Source organism: Meriones unguiculatus, chromosome 14 (assembly GCF_030254825.1).
Source record: "Meriones unguiculatus strain TT.TT164.6M chromosome 14, Bangor_MerUng_6.1, whole genome shotgun sequence".
NCBI classification, from domain to species: Eukaryota; Metazoa; Chordata; class Mammalia; order Rodentia; family Muridae; genus Meriones; species Meriones unguiculatus.
Window position 1 is genome coordinate 68228797 of NC_083361.1, and position 12975 is coordinate 68241771.

Consider the following 12975-nt stretch of genomic DNA (forward strand, 5'->3'; position numbering starts at 1 on the left):
AATCAGCCGACGGCAGCCTAGGAGGCCTGTGTCACCATTACCGTTAACACTGCTCTTGATCCAGAATGGAAGTAACAGTAAACCCAGTTTAATCGACATCCCTAGCTCAGGCTTGGGGTTGATTTCTAAAGTTCAGAACCGACAGAACGGCAACAGAAAAGTCAAGAGCCTGGAAGTGTGGCTCAGTGCTAGATAGAGCTCCTTCCTGCCTAGCTGCAGGAGGTCCTGGATTCCGTTCCCAAGGATGGCCACAAAAACCAACCAACCAACCAACCAGGTTTGTTTGCCTCTGAAAAGAATTTACAACATCTGTTTGTATGCAGACTCGATAAGAGCCTGGTAGTGATGGAGAGATTTTTTTTTTTTTTTAATCATAAATAGGTTGACAGTTTTCCAAAGAGCCTATGTAGATTTATTTGCTTTTTTGTTGTCCGTGATGCTGTTTTGGTTTCGTTGCTAGCTTTTTTGCTTTGTGCGTTGAGACAGGTAGCAGGCCGGTCTGAGCTCTGCCTTCTGTCATAGTGTCTACATTGCTGCCTTCACTCACAGCTTAGATTTGCTCTGCTCTTTAAATCAAGCTTAGTCAGACTTGGTGGTGGAAGCCTGTAATAACCCCAGCGACTCAGGAAGTTGAAGCAGGAGAATTGTCAGAAACCTGAGGCCATCTGGGACTACAGAGTACCATCTTGAATGAAAAGGGAATAAGTAAATAAGTAATAAATAGATAAAAGATTTTTTTTTTTTTGATGGTGGTGGTGGTGGTGGTTTTTCAAGACAGGGTTTCTCTCTACAACCTTGGCTGCCCTGGAGCTCGCTCTGTAGACTGGCCTTGAACTCACAGAGAGCCAAGTGACAACGTCAGGTCAGTTTGTAACAGGCGCCGCACCGAATTAACATTTGCTGAGTACGCCAACTAATACAGGGAGTGCGCTTGTTTTGTTTAAAAAGTACCAAGCTACACTTATCTCTTAGGTTAGAGCGGGTGTGAGCGTTTTCATTTATGTTGGTGGGGAAGGCTTGTTTCGTTGTTTTGTGTTGCTGTGGATCAAATCCACGGCGCCCTGCGTACCAGGCGGCTATACCATCCCGCTAAGCTATATATATCCTCAACCCTCAGAAAACTCCCTTCCCCCAAGGTTTTTCTCCAGTACCATGATGGGCGGGCGGTGGGTACTTGAAGCAGCTAGTCATCACATCCCCAGGCCAGCGCAGAGAGTGGAGAGTGTATTAGCGCTAGCCTGCCCAGCCTGCTGTCTCCTACCCACTCAGCCCGGGGCCAGCCCTGAAATATTGTCGTTCATATTCAGGGCGGTCTTCCCACCTCAGTTATCGCCATGAATAAAATCCCTCACAGGCAGGCCCACAGGCCAACCTGGTCTGGTCAAACCCCTCACTGAGACTCCCTTCCCAGGTGGTGCTCCATGTATCACTCTGCCAGTTAAAACCACCCATCACCAGGACATTATGCCCATCTGACAGAAAGTGAGATTCGGAGAGGTTAGGTAACGTGCTTAAATTCACACTGTGGTTTGTTTTGTTTTGTTTTGTTTTGTTTTGAGACAGGGTTTCTCTATGTCGCCTTGGCTGTCCTGGACTCTCTCTGTAGACCTCCTGGCCTCACAGAGATCCCCCTGCCTCTGCCTCCCCCTGTGCTGGGATTAAAGGCACATGTCAGCACCACTGGCCACAGTGTGGTTTTTTTTTTCAACCTGGGCTCACCTCACCCTATCAAATTATATAACATTTCCCTTTCCTCTTCATCTCTCCTTTCCTGACTGCATTAAAGTGGTCACTTGGGCAGCTGGACAAGTCGGAAGCAATCTGGATGAGGCGGGCAGGCGCGTGGTGAATAGTCCATCGCTATGAACACGAATGGCTGATTACAAACATGTAAGGAGGGCTTCCACTCATGAAAACATTAGTCAGAGCAAGAGATTGTACAGACCTCCGTCAGAGTCTCCAGGAAGAGAACCCAGGAAGAAAGAGTAGCAGGCTAGCTCGAGAAGGAATAGTGATTGTCATTCTTTCCAAGCTCCTGTAATGGGTAGTTTCCTCAGTCCTTGGAGAAGAAGCTGGCCACCCGTGCCCCCTCCACAGTTCCGTGAGGTCGTGGCCAGGTGGCTCTGCTCTATTCGTTTCGCATGCGCCTGGCATACGGTGGGTGTAATTAGTGTGAGTGTTGGACGGGTTCCCGCTGGGGAACTCCTCAGAAGGTTTGGCCCAGGGACATGCTTGCAGAGGTTCCTTGGCTGTGCTCTCAGGGGCAAGCACACATGCCCAGGATGTGTGGCAGGGTCAGCTCTCCCCGCCTGACCAGAAAGGCCTAGCAAGGTGTGGTCGTCATTGTGGTTCTTCAGTTTGAGGCTGGGTGTGCCTCAGGGGACCCTGGGATTGGTCCTCAGTGCTGGAAGGAAGGGTGGCAGGGTGGCTGGCCTGACACCACCATGTTAGTACTACAGGAGCTCAGACTCCAGCTCAGGTGGGACTAGATTCTTCACTCTTCTTGGATTTTTAGACTTGAGGGCTGGGTATGACATTCATACCCTTAATCTCAGCACTCAGGAGGGAGAAACAGGAAGCTCGGGAGCTCAAGGCCAGCTTCAGTTACAGGAGACCCTGCCTCAAAGAAAAGCATAATTTAAAAAGAACAAAAAAAAAAAAAAAAAAGAACAAAACCTTGATAACAGTGATTCCACAAAGTCTTATTGAGTGCTTGCTAGAAGCCAGGCTCTGCACCTTTGCAGCCCTTCTCTTAATTAATCTTCACAGCTGTAAGGATTATCGGCTGTTGCCATCTCCATTCTGATGATGAAATAGAGCAGGAAGACAGGTATTTGGCTTACATCTTGGTTTTCCTAGGAATGTTCCACAGAACGAGGCTTTCTGCGCCCTGGCTTTCTTGTGTGCGCAGCAGCTGGCGTGAGCTTACTGTGCGCGGGGTTCCAGCTGCGCGCCACTCATGGCCTCCTAACTCACCCGCTAAGCGAGGGGACAAAGGCACAGAGCGGGCCCAGCAGTGGGGAAGTGAGGCCTCCTTCTCATCTGGAAGGAAGGTCACACCACCCACAGGATGGGAGGGCTTCCGCTCAGGTTTGTAAACAGTGCTGAGTGGGGCCTGGAGAGCGGTTAAGAGCACTGGCTGCTCTGCCAGAGGACTCAGGTTTCGTTCCCAGCACCCACAAGGTGCTTCATAATCATCTGTGAGTCCAGTTCCAGGGGATCCAGTGCCCTCTTTCTGGGGTCTGTAGGCCATGTAGTACAGGCAAGCAAAACACACACACACACACTTAAATTTGTTGCCTGGCTGCACTGTGGTGGTGCACACCTTTAATGCCAGTGCTCAGAAGGCAGAGGCAGGCAGATCTCTGTGAGTTCGAGGCCAGCCTGGTCTACAGAGTGAGTCCAGGACAGCCAGGGCTACACAGAGACCCTGTCTTGAAAAACCAAAAAACAAACAAACAACAACAACAAAAAAATTGCTGAGTGGACCAAAGATGGTGTCATGCCTGCGACCTCAGCACTCAGGAGGCAGAGGCAGGTGAATCTTTGTGAGTTCTCAGTTTCATAGAGCTTACTTACTTCTGTAAGTAAGCAAATTGCTGAATGGGTGTTTTGTAACAAATGGATTCCAATAAAGGCCACCATTAAAAAAAAAAAAAAAAAAAAGTAACCCCAGCACTAGGGAGGCAGGCAGATCTCTGTGAGTTCAAGGCCAGCCTGGTTTACAAAGTGAGTCCAAATGGCCAAGGCTACATAGAGAAACCCTATTTTGAAAAACAAAAAAAGGGAGGGGAGGGGGCTGGAGAGATGGCTCAGCGGTTAAGAGCACTGTCTGTTCTTTCAGAGGTCCTGAGTTCAATTCCCTGCACCCACATGGTAGCTCACAACTGTCTGTAACTTCAAGATCTAACGCCCTCACACAGACATAACATGCAGGCAAAACACAAATGTATACACACACAAAAACGAAGAGAAAGGAATGATGGTCATGGATTTAATAAAGCACATGGACTGACCCGGACGGAAAAGCCATGAGAGCTTAGCACCTGATCACAGGGGACTGAGGGTTCAGCGTCACCTGGGGACCGCCCCCCCCTCCAGCAGCTAATCCAGAACCTGTTTTTAAGTGGTCCCCAGGTGACTTCTTGGATATCTGAGAAGCAGTGCTCTCATCCGTCCATCTGATCTCTGAGGAGTTCCGAAAACCAGATAGTTTGAGTGATCATACCTGAGGACACCCAGAAAGTTTCAAAAAGCAGAGCTCTGGCCCTTCAACACCAGGCTCGTATCAGCACTTGGCCCAGAAAAAAACAAAACAAAACAAAAAACCCACTTGCTTTCTGTGAGCATATTTTGCTTTGGGTCTGCAAAGCTCCTCACTGTCCTGTCACTCTTGGTTTGTAGGCAGTGGGGCATCGTCAGTGGCGGCAGCATTTATCATTCTTGTTGGGGGTGGGAGGGGCCGTGAAAATACATCGCCTGGGCCCGGATGCTCTGGATCCAAGTGGGACTCAAGTCTTAGTCTCAAGACTCCAGTGAGTCCTGAGTGCTGCAGTTGCTATGGCCACCCATGAGTTGTTAGAGTCGTTTTTTCCGCCCAGGTGGGACCTGCAGTTGCCTGGTTAACATTTCTTTTCATTTTATCTTATGTGTATGAGTGTTTTGCCTGTATGAGAAGTGGAACAATAAACCTAGTTAAGGACTACAGGCTTTAACTGTACGGAGCTCAGGTGAACTTTTCATTCTCTTCAAACCTCTGCTCCATGGAGCTCAGCAGGCCACAGAAAGTTACATGTAAATGCCATGAATATTTATTCTTTTCTTTCTTTTCTTTCGGTTTTTTTTTGGAGACAGGGTCTGACTATAGCCTTGGCTGACTGGGAATTTGATTTGTAGACCAAGCTGGCCTCAGACTCAGAGATCTGCTCACCTATGCCTGCTTGCCTCCCCAAGTGCTGGGATTAGGGTTAAAAGCATGGGCTGCCATACCTGGCTGTTGTTTTCAATTTTTAAGAGAAAGAGAGACAAAAAGATGACTTTAGAAAATTAAATACCACCCATCCGAGAGTGATCAAATGTGTATTTGAAATATTAAGGAAGGGGGAGGGGACCTGGGGAGATGGTCAGAGATTAAGAGCACTGGCTGTTCTTCCAGAGGAGGCCCAGGGTTCAAATTCCAGCACCCACATTGCAGCTCACAACTGTATGTAACTTCAAGATCTGACACTCTCTCATAGACATACATGCAGGCAAAACACAAATGCACATAAAAGGAAGTATTTAAAAAAAAAAAAAAAAAAAGGAAAATATATCTGTAATCCCAGCACTCAGGGAGGCAGAGGCAGGTGGATCTCTGTGAGTTTGAGGCCAGCCTGGTCTAGAGTGAATTCCAGGATAGCCAAGGCTACACAGAGAAGCCATGATCTGGTCTCAGTTGGTAGATTGCTTGAATACCATACAGGAAGCCTTGGGCTCCATCCTTAGCAGAAGTTTATGGTCATTTCAGCCAAATAAGGAATTCAAGGCCGACCTAGACTCAGACCCTGTCTGAAAAAAGAAGAAGGGGGGGGGGAAGAAAAGGAAATCTGAAGTTCTCATACCTTCTTACAGGAGACTAGCGTTTTCCTTGGAGAGAGTCTGCATTTTATCTTAATTTCATTTAGTTTTTGAGATGAAGCCTTGCCCTGGTCCCTAAGCTGGTCTGGAACCCCTGGGCCCAAGAGGAGTAGCTGGGAGAGCTGTTTATGTCACAGCCCAGACAAGCCTACAGTTTTTATTTTTTTAATTTGTAGACTTCCCTTCTTCGTTCTTAGGCCAGGGTACACAGAAGTACAGGTCAAGGACCAGGACCTCAGTACAACTACTGGAGTTTTGTTCAGAAGGGCTTGGAGTTTGGTGGTATAGGAGGCTTGTCTATCCTGCAGTGCCTACGGCTCCCAGCTGGGGGGAGGGGCAGAGAGCATGAGAATGGATATAAATACAATATTAAGAAACACACAGTTTGGCCATGACAGCAGCCGGTGGACAGTCAGTAGCCCGGTGTGGACACCACTGACTTCATGTGACAGGCCTCGGGACCAGGGATGCCGGTCTGTGTTAGGTCTGCAAAGAAGACTGACCCTGAGAAACAGCAGGGTCAGTGTGTGTGCAGTTAGGCGGAAGAAGTGGAACGGAAGAGCGGGGAGGAAGCAGTGGCCTTCTCTTCTGCCATCTGCACTCCCAGACTCCCAGCAGCCCCTCCCCACGGAAGGGACTGGCTCCCAGGCCACTTCATTGAGCTCTTCTGCCATGTATGTCCCTTTGAGGCTGGCTTTGAACTTTTTGTACACTATGCCGAACCGTGGGTTGCACAAGAAAGCCTGAGGCGGCCTTTAGCCTCTTGCTGTGTGACCTTGGGTCCCAATACCTCTGAGTTTAGGATGCAAATGACTCACTACCTCACTGTGGGAGGGGTTCTTGTGTGACATATTTATGAAATCGTACATGAGCCGGGCTTGGGGTTCAGCAGAAAGAGAATGCCTTGTGTTCATGCTTTCATCTGAAAACTGTGGATTGCAGGAAGCTGCCAGCACCCTCCTGCTTCCAAGTTCTTGTGTGTGTTGTGGTTTTTGAGACAGCCGGGATTGTCAGGAAGCAGCTGACAGTTTCCTGTTGATTGACTCAGTTCCTGGAGGGTGCTCCGTAGCAGCGAGGGGAACCTGGGCACTAGGCCTCCATAGGCCCAGCTTCCTCCCCAGTCTCCTCCCCATCAGATTTGGAGCTTCCTCTCCTCACCCCTTCTAGGAGTCCTGCCTCAGCCCCCGCCACCCTGGGCCAGTGACACCCCAGCAGGCCTCGTGAGCTTGGTTTTGTTCTGCTCACCTGGGAAACCAGCTGCTCAAGGTTTTGCCTGCAGGTGTTCTCTTTGCACACCTGCCGGAGACCTACCCTGCCGAATCATGCCCTGGGTGACCCAAGGGATTTGGGACATTTGAGTAGTAGCAAGCCCTTAGAAACGGGTGCTGTAAGGGCATGCCATTGGCTCAGAGAAAAAATAGCAGGGGCTCTTCCGGGCTCCCTGTTAGCCAAGGGGGAGATAGATCTGGAGGGCCTCTGCCTTTGGTCTTCAGGGTGTTGGACCGGCCTGTACTTTGAGACTAGAGCAGAGGGTCAGAAGGACATGGGGTGCCCTGAGACAGTGCCACCATCCGCACTCCCGAAGGTGAGGGGGTTGACAGGTGAAGTTGTGGTCCCAGCCCCCAACAGCGCAGCCCTTGAGAATGAGCTTCCTGCCACATCCCCACTGGGAGCAGAGGAGCCCACTGGCTCAGGATGTGGACAGGCTTGCCAGTGGCTCCCCCTGAGTGCAGCGAGCTCACTGTCCGAGGCTGCTCTCCCAGACAGGGCGGTGTGCCCTTAGTGTAATGTGGGCCTCCCGTGTGCAGGGACAGATCCTCAGCTTGGGGGTGAAGCCCTGTGTTTCCTAATAACCTGGTGGCTGTGTCAACAACACAGAGACTCGTGTTTGGACAGCAAACATCCAGCAGCAGCCTGGGCCTGCCCACAGCCACCCTCCTCCTGCCCTGCTTGCAGAAACGTCCTCTGGAAAGGTCAGCCAGGACTGGCTACATAATTTTCAGGGCCAGGTGACAAATAAAAACACGGACCCTACGTTTAAAAATTAGTTGCAGAATGTTAGACCAAGGAAGAGCAGGCCCTTCGGAGGCCCTTCAGAGTGTGGGGCCCCAGCTGGTACCGACAGCCTAGAGGCTCTGTGGCCCAGTGGAGCCTCTCTTTGGCGGAAGAGGAGTTTGGCCTCCGGATTCTGGGCCTATGCCACCCTGGGCCATAGACAGCTTTGTTCTAGAGACTTCCATTTCTAAGGGGAAGCATCTTCCGCTTCTTCCTGTTCTCTCCTAGTCTCTTTCCTCCTTTTTCTGCAAATTGACAGAGTTTGAGACTCCTTCCCTCCCTCCCCTCCCAGCTTCCTCCCCTGGCCTCTGCTTCCCTTCCTCTCTTCCCCTCCCCCTCTCCTGCCCTCCCTCCCCCTCCATCTCACTCTTCTCTTTCCATTGCTTTATCTAAGGAGGGAAGCCCTTGGCCGATCGGTGTGTAACATTTCTCAGCCATTCATCTGGTGCCATTGGATTTTAATGTTCTTTTCAGTGACACCGGGCTCCTTGGGTTTCTCTGAAGTGGCTGGAGTGAATGTGTCCCTCATGGAGGGGCGTCCCTTCCGTGGCCTCTGGCTCTGTCCAGATGGTCTCTGCCCATTGGGAGCCTGGAATGAATTCTCATTGTTAGCACTCACTCACTCACTCACCACCTCCTCCCCTCATTCAGCTGTCAACCCCACTGGCCACAGTGGAAAGAAAGCCTGTGCCATTCCCTGATGACACCCCATGAGCCCCTGATGACAGAACAGACCTGGCTATCACTCTCAGGAACAGCAGCTTCCATGAAGTCTGTGCAGCTGGAGGCTGCACTAGGGCATGTGAAAAGTTAAGTGTTAAGTAGGTAAGCCATGACACTGTCCTGTCCCCCACTCCCAGCCCCTCACATTTTCACACAGCAACCAGGAAGATCTTCAGAATGTGCATTGTACCGGGCATGGTGGTACAGGCCTATAGTCCCAGCACTTGGGGAGGTGGACACAGGAGGATTGCCACAAGTTGGAACTGAGCCAGCGTTTATATAGGGCTCTCTCAAGAGCAAAACCCACCGAAACAACAAATATTCATGGCAAGGCTGTGGATGTGGTTCAGTGGTAGAACATTTGCCTAGCATGTACAAGGGCCCAGGTATTAGCCCCAGCACCTCAGGGTGTGTGTGTGTGTGTGTGTGTGTGTGTGTGTGACAATGTTGTGTGACTTTCTTGCCTAAAACTCTTCTCTGGAGATGGTACTCACACTCTCAGCACAGATGCCCCCAAAGCGCAGGCTTCTTAGTGGTCCTTTCTGCAGCTCTTGTGCCCAGTTCCACACATCAGGGAACGCTGTCTTTCCCTCTTGGAGAAGCAACGTGTGTCCTTTAACACTTGAAGAATGCTGGCATCTGGGGAGTTGGGAACGGGGAAGCCACATCATTAGAAAGGTGAGGGCTGAAGGGAGGGGGCTCTTGAGTGGCAGGAGGGGAAAGGGCACTGGGTAGCAAGTCAGAAGCCTGGCTCAGGATGGCAGCCCTGGCCCCCTGGGACAGGAGACGGGGCTCTCAGCTTTTCTTTCAGTTATTGGAAGGTCATTTTAAACTCACTGGGGTCTGCGGTAGGCCTAGCCTGGGTGGTGAGATGAAGCCCATGAGGTGGGGATAAACTCTGACCCGAGACTTGCAGTCCCTTCCCCGAAAGTGCCTGGGACCCCACAGAGCAATGGGTCCAAAACAAGAGTGTGGAAATAGGGACCCCGTGTCCGTGTTGAGAGAGAGGAGTGGTGGGAGACCGAGACGGTGTGGGGTCACTCCAGCAAGCCTAGGTGGCCAGCCCATGCTGAGCCGAGCACCAGAGCCACCAGGCTGTGCCCACACTGTGACTTCCCCTCCGCCTGCAGCAGCTGGGCTGCGCGGGCCCTGGACAGCTGGCGCCCCGGCAGGTCGGAGCGCTCATGCCTGCTCGCCCCACGGTTTAGTCCATGTTGCACTTTTGATACCCGCCATTCAGATCAGAATCGCCGCAGTCTGCCTGACACAACATTGCTCTCCACAATGGGCAGACTGGAGAAGAAACTAAAGCCAGGCCCTGTAGACACAAGGCACAAGTCACAGCCTGCCCACAGGGTCTGATTACTCATGGGCTTTTATTTTGAAATCGCCAGACTTGACTGACAAGCGAAACACCTTCATGGGGATTCATCCGACATATTTGCTCTCCGGCCTTGGAGCCAGGGTTGCCCACCTGGTATAATGATCTCTCCAAAAAAAAAATCATCCTATGTGAATTTCCCCAGTTGTCCTCCGAAAAGGTCTTGTGCCTCTTCCCTATCCTTGCATTACATTTGGTTCTGTTGCTTTTAGCCTTTGATTCAAAACAGTCCCCCTGCTCTGTGTGTGGGGTGTGTACATGTGACATTGACTTTGAAGAGTCTATGCAAGCCAGCTGTGTTGTAGAAGGGATTCTGGATTCATCAGACTGAATGCTTAAGTTGTTTACCGATTCAAAACTCCACCGACCATCACTACACTGTGTCCAGGAAAACCCGTAAAGGAAAGGGGAGTTGGAGGCGTGGCCTTTGTTCTTACCTCCTGTGGGTCTCGGGATGCGCCCTCCTGCTTCCGCAACTTATTTATAGCTGGACCCAGCTGACCGGAAAGGTTACCCTGCTGGGTCCGCAGCAAAGCCCGATGGCTGGGCATGTGCTGCTGTCCGTATTTCATGGAGAGGATCCTAAGAGGTTGAAGCTGGGCCCACATCCAGGCTACAAGACAGAAGTGGGCCAGGGCCGAGCCCTGTGACACAAGCCGGGGCTCCCTGCAGGGGCCGCTGGGCCTGAGCCTGAGGATACTGAATGTAATCTAAGGCAATCTAGCCACGGTTTTGAGCTTTAGTGACTGAAACCAGGTACTGGGGGGGGGGGGCACCTGATATTTTGTCATTTTTAACCCTGTGCAGCGGCCATCAGTTGCTCCACCGCTCCCCCTGAGTTTCTGCGCTCCCTGAGCTTTTCGGTGTTCCCTGAGCTTTTCAGTGTACTCTGCCTTTGGCAGAATTTGGGGGACATGGGAAAACGGATGTGACTCAGAGAGAACCAGGCGTTAGTGTGCTACAGACATAGCGCAGTAGCTGGCAAGGAGGAAGGTACCAGTGCAAGTGTGAGGCCCAGAGAACCAGAGCTCGTGGGTCCAGTGGCCATGATGCCAAGTGAGCAAGCAAGCTCTGCGGGGCCTGTGAGGAAGCCCAGACCTCGGGCATACCTGTATGACGACTACCCTTTGCAGCTGCCATCGATGGGTCCTCGGGTCACTCCTCATCCTCCCAGCACTCCTGAGACTCCTGAGAACCGAGGCAGTGGTCTCTGGCCCTGCATCTTCCGCGCCACCCCTGTGCGTCGATCTCCCTGAGAACACGTGCCCATGCTTAGGCTTTCTCCAGCTGCCTCCCCCAGGCTCATTTCATTGTGCTGCCTTGGGCAGGAGCCTCTGAGAGCCAGCCTCTCCGACAGGCACGGGCGGCCCCTTTTGCTTCTCCTCTGGGTTCAAGAGCGACTCTTTTTTTTTTTTTTTTCCCACAAAGCTTTCCCCTGCGTGTTTCTTTTCTTTTCTTATCTCTTCCCTTTTCTTTCCTTCTCTTTGACAGCATCTCATGTAGCCAGGGCTGCATCCACTGCCCCACTTTCCGAGTGCTGAGACTACAGGGGTGACCCCCACATCCCAGGGTGTTCCTTTGTTTGTTTGTGTTTTTGTTTTTGTTTTTTTTCAAAATGGCCTCTCCCTGTAGCCCTGGCTGTCTTCGAACTCACTATGCAGACCAGGGTGGCCTCAAACTCAGAGACCCGCCTGCCTCTGCTGAGATGAAAGGGGGGCACCACTATGCCCTGGTCCAGGTTTGTTTTCATTCAAGTGCGGCCCATGCACCTGTGTTTGCTTGCATCCCTGCTGATGGGCTTCAGAACCAGGCTGAGTGAGATGCTAAAGGATCTAAAGGCAGTAAAAGATGCCTGCCTGTGTCCCTCACCCCAGTGTTACAGCTCCTGACCCTCCATGTTTTGAAAGACTATCTCTTACTGTTTATTCACCAACTTTGGACAATATCTGGACACCCCTCCCCCACATAGATGAGGAATCTCATTCATAACATCCCATCATTCACCCCCACCACACCTTCTTCCTAAAGTATTAACCCTTCTGGGTTAATACTGCTCATTGCTGAATTGAGTACCAATTTATGGTTACTTCATTACTCCTTTCAAAAAGGGAGTAAGGGGCTGCTCAGGGGTTAAAAGAGCTGACTGCTCTCTCAGAGGACCCTGGTTCGGTTCCCAGCAGCTCACAATTGTCTCTAGCTCCTGCCAGTTCTAGGGGATCTCTAGATCCCCTCTTCTATCCAGGCACACACGTGGTGCACAGATACACATGCAAGCAAAACGCCCATACACAAAAAATAATAAAATAGTTTTCCAAATTGTTGATCACAGGTCTCACCAAATGACATTTTTCTGTCCCTGTCTCAGATTCCTTCCACATCAAGAGGTCAGGACCCATCTCTGGGATGTTTTCTCTGTCATCTCAGCAGGAGTTATGTTTTTCTAGACACTGGTGCTGGTGTAGCCTGTCAGCAGAATTCCTTAAAGGCTTTTCAAAACAAAGGGGAACTTTGCTGTTGTTTCTTAATTATGTATTTATTGTGTGCACACGTGCACACCTAGGCACACAGGCCAGAGAATATCAGATGACCTGCTCTGTCACTCTCCAGCTTATCTCTTAGCTCTGTCCCCTCACTCCAGCTCTGGGTTACAAGTACAGGTGACCATGTCCATGCTTTTCTTCTTCTTAAGATTTCTTTATTTACTATGTATACAATATTCTGCCTGCATGTACACCTGCATGCCAGAAGAGGGCACCAGATCTCAATGTAGATGGTTGTGAGCCACCGTGTGGTTGCTGGGGACTGAACTCAGGACCTCTGGAGGAACCGAAGAGCAGCCATTGCTCTTAACCTCTGAGTCATCTCTCCAACCCCCCGTGCCCAGCTTCTTACCTAGGTTCTGGGTTCTTAAATTCAGGTCCTCATGTTTGCACAGCAAGTACTCTTGCCCACTGAGCCCTGTTTTGTTTGGGTTTGAGACAGGGCCTCACTTGTAGCCTGGGCTAACTTAAACTCACTATGTAGCCAAGATGGGGATTGATGGCCCGGTCTTCCTGTCTCTACCTCCCCCATGCTGGGACCACGTTCATCCCACAAACAGAAATTTACCTTGCTTTCCTGGTTAGCACGCACTGTTTGATATAGTGACTCCATGCCGCCCCCTCTACAGAGGCGCCCCTTGTTCTCATCACAGCATTCCT

The 12975-nt window shown here is 50.9% G+C and overlaps 1 protein-coding gene and 1 long non-coding RNA gene across 4 annotated transcripts in view; one reads left to right on the top strand and one right to left on the bottom strand.

Moving 5' to 3' along the window:
* Positions 1-12975, top strand: part of Znf710 (zinc finger protein 710) — a 66984-nt gene that overhangs the window by 24485 nt on the left and 29524 nt on the right. The gene's annotated exons all lie outside the window — the stretch shown is intronic.
* LOC132647244 (uncharacterized) lies at positions 8121-10409 on the bottom strand. Its single transcript, XR_009585598.1, has 3 exons — positions 10213-10409; positions 8889-9033; positions 8121-8260 (listed from the first exon to the last, which is right to left on the bottom strand). It is a non-coding gene; the product is annotated as an uncharacterized LOC132647244 (long non-coding RNA).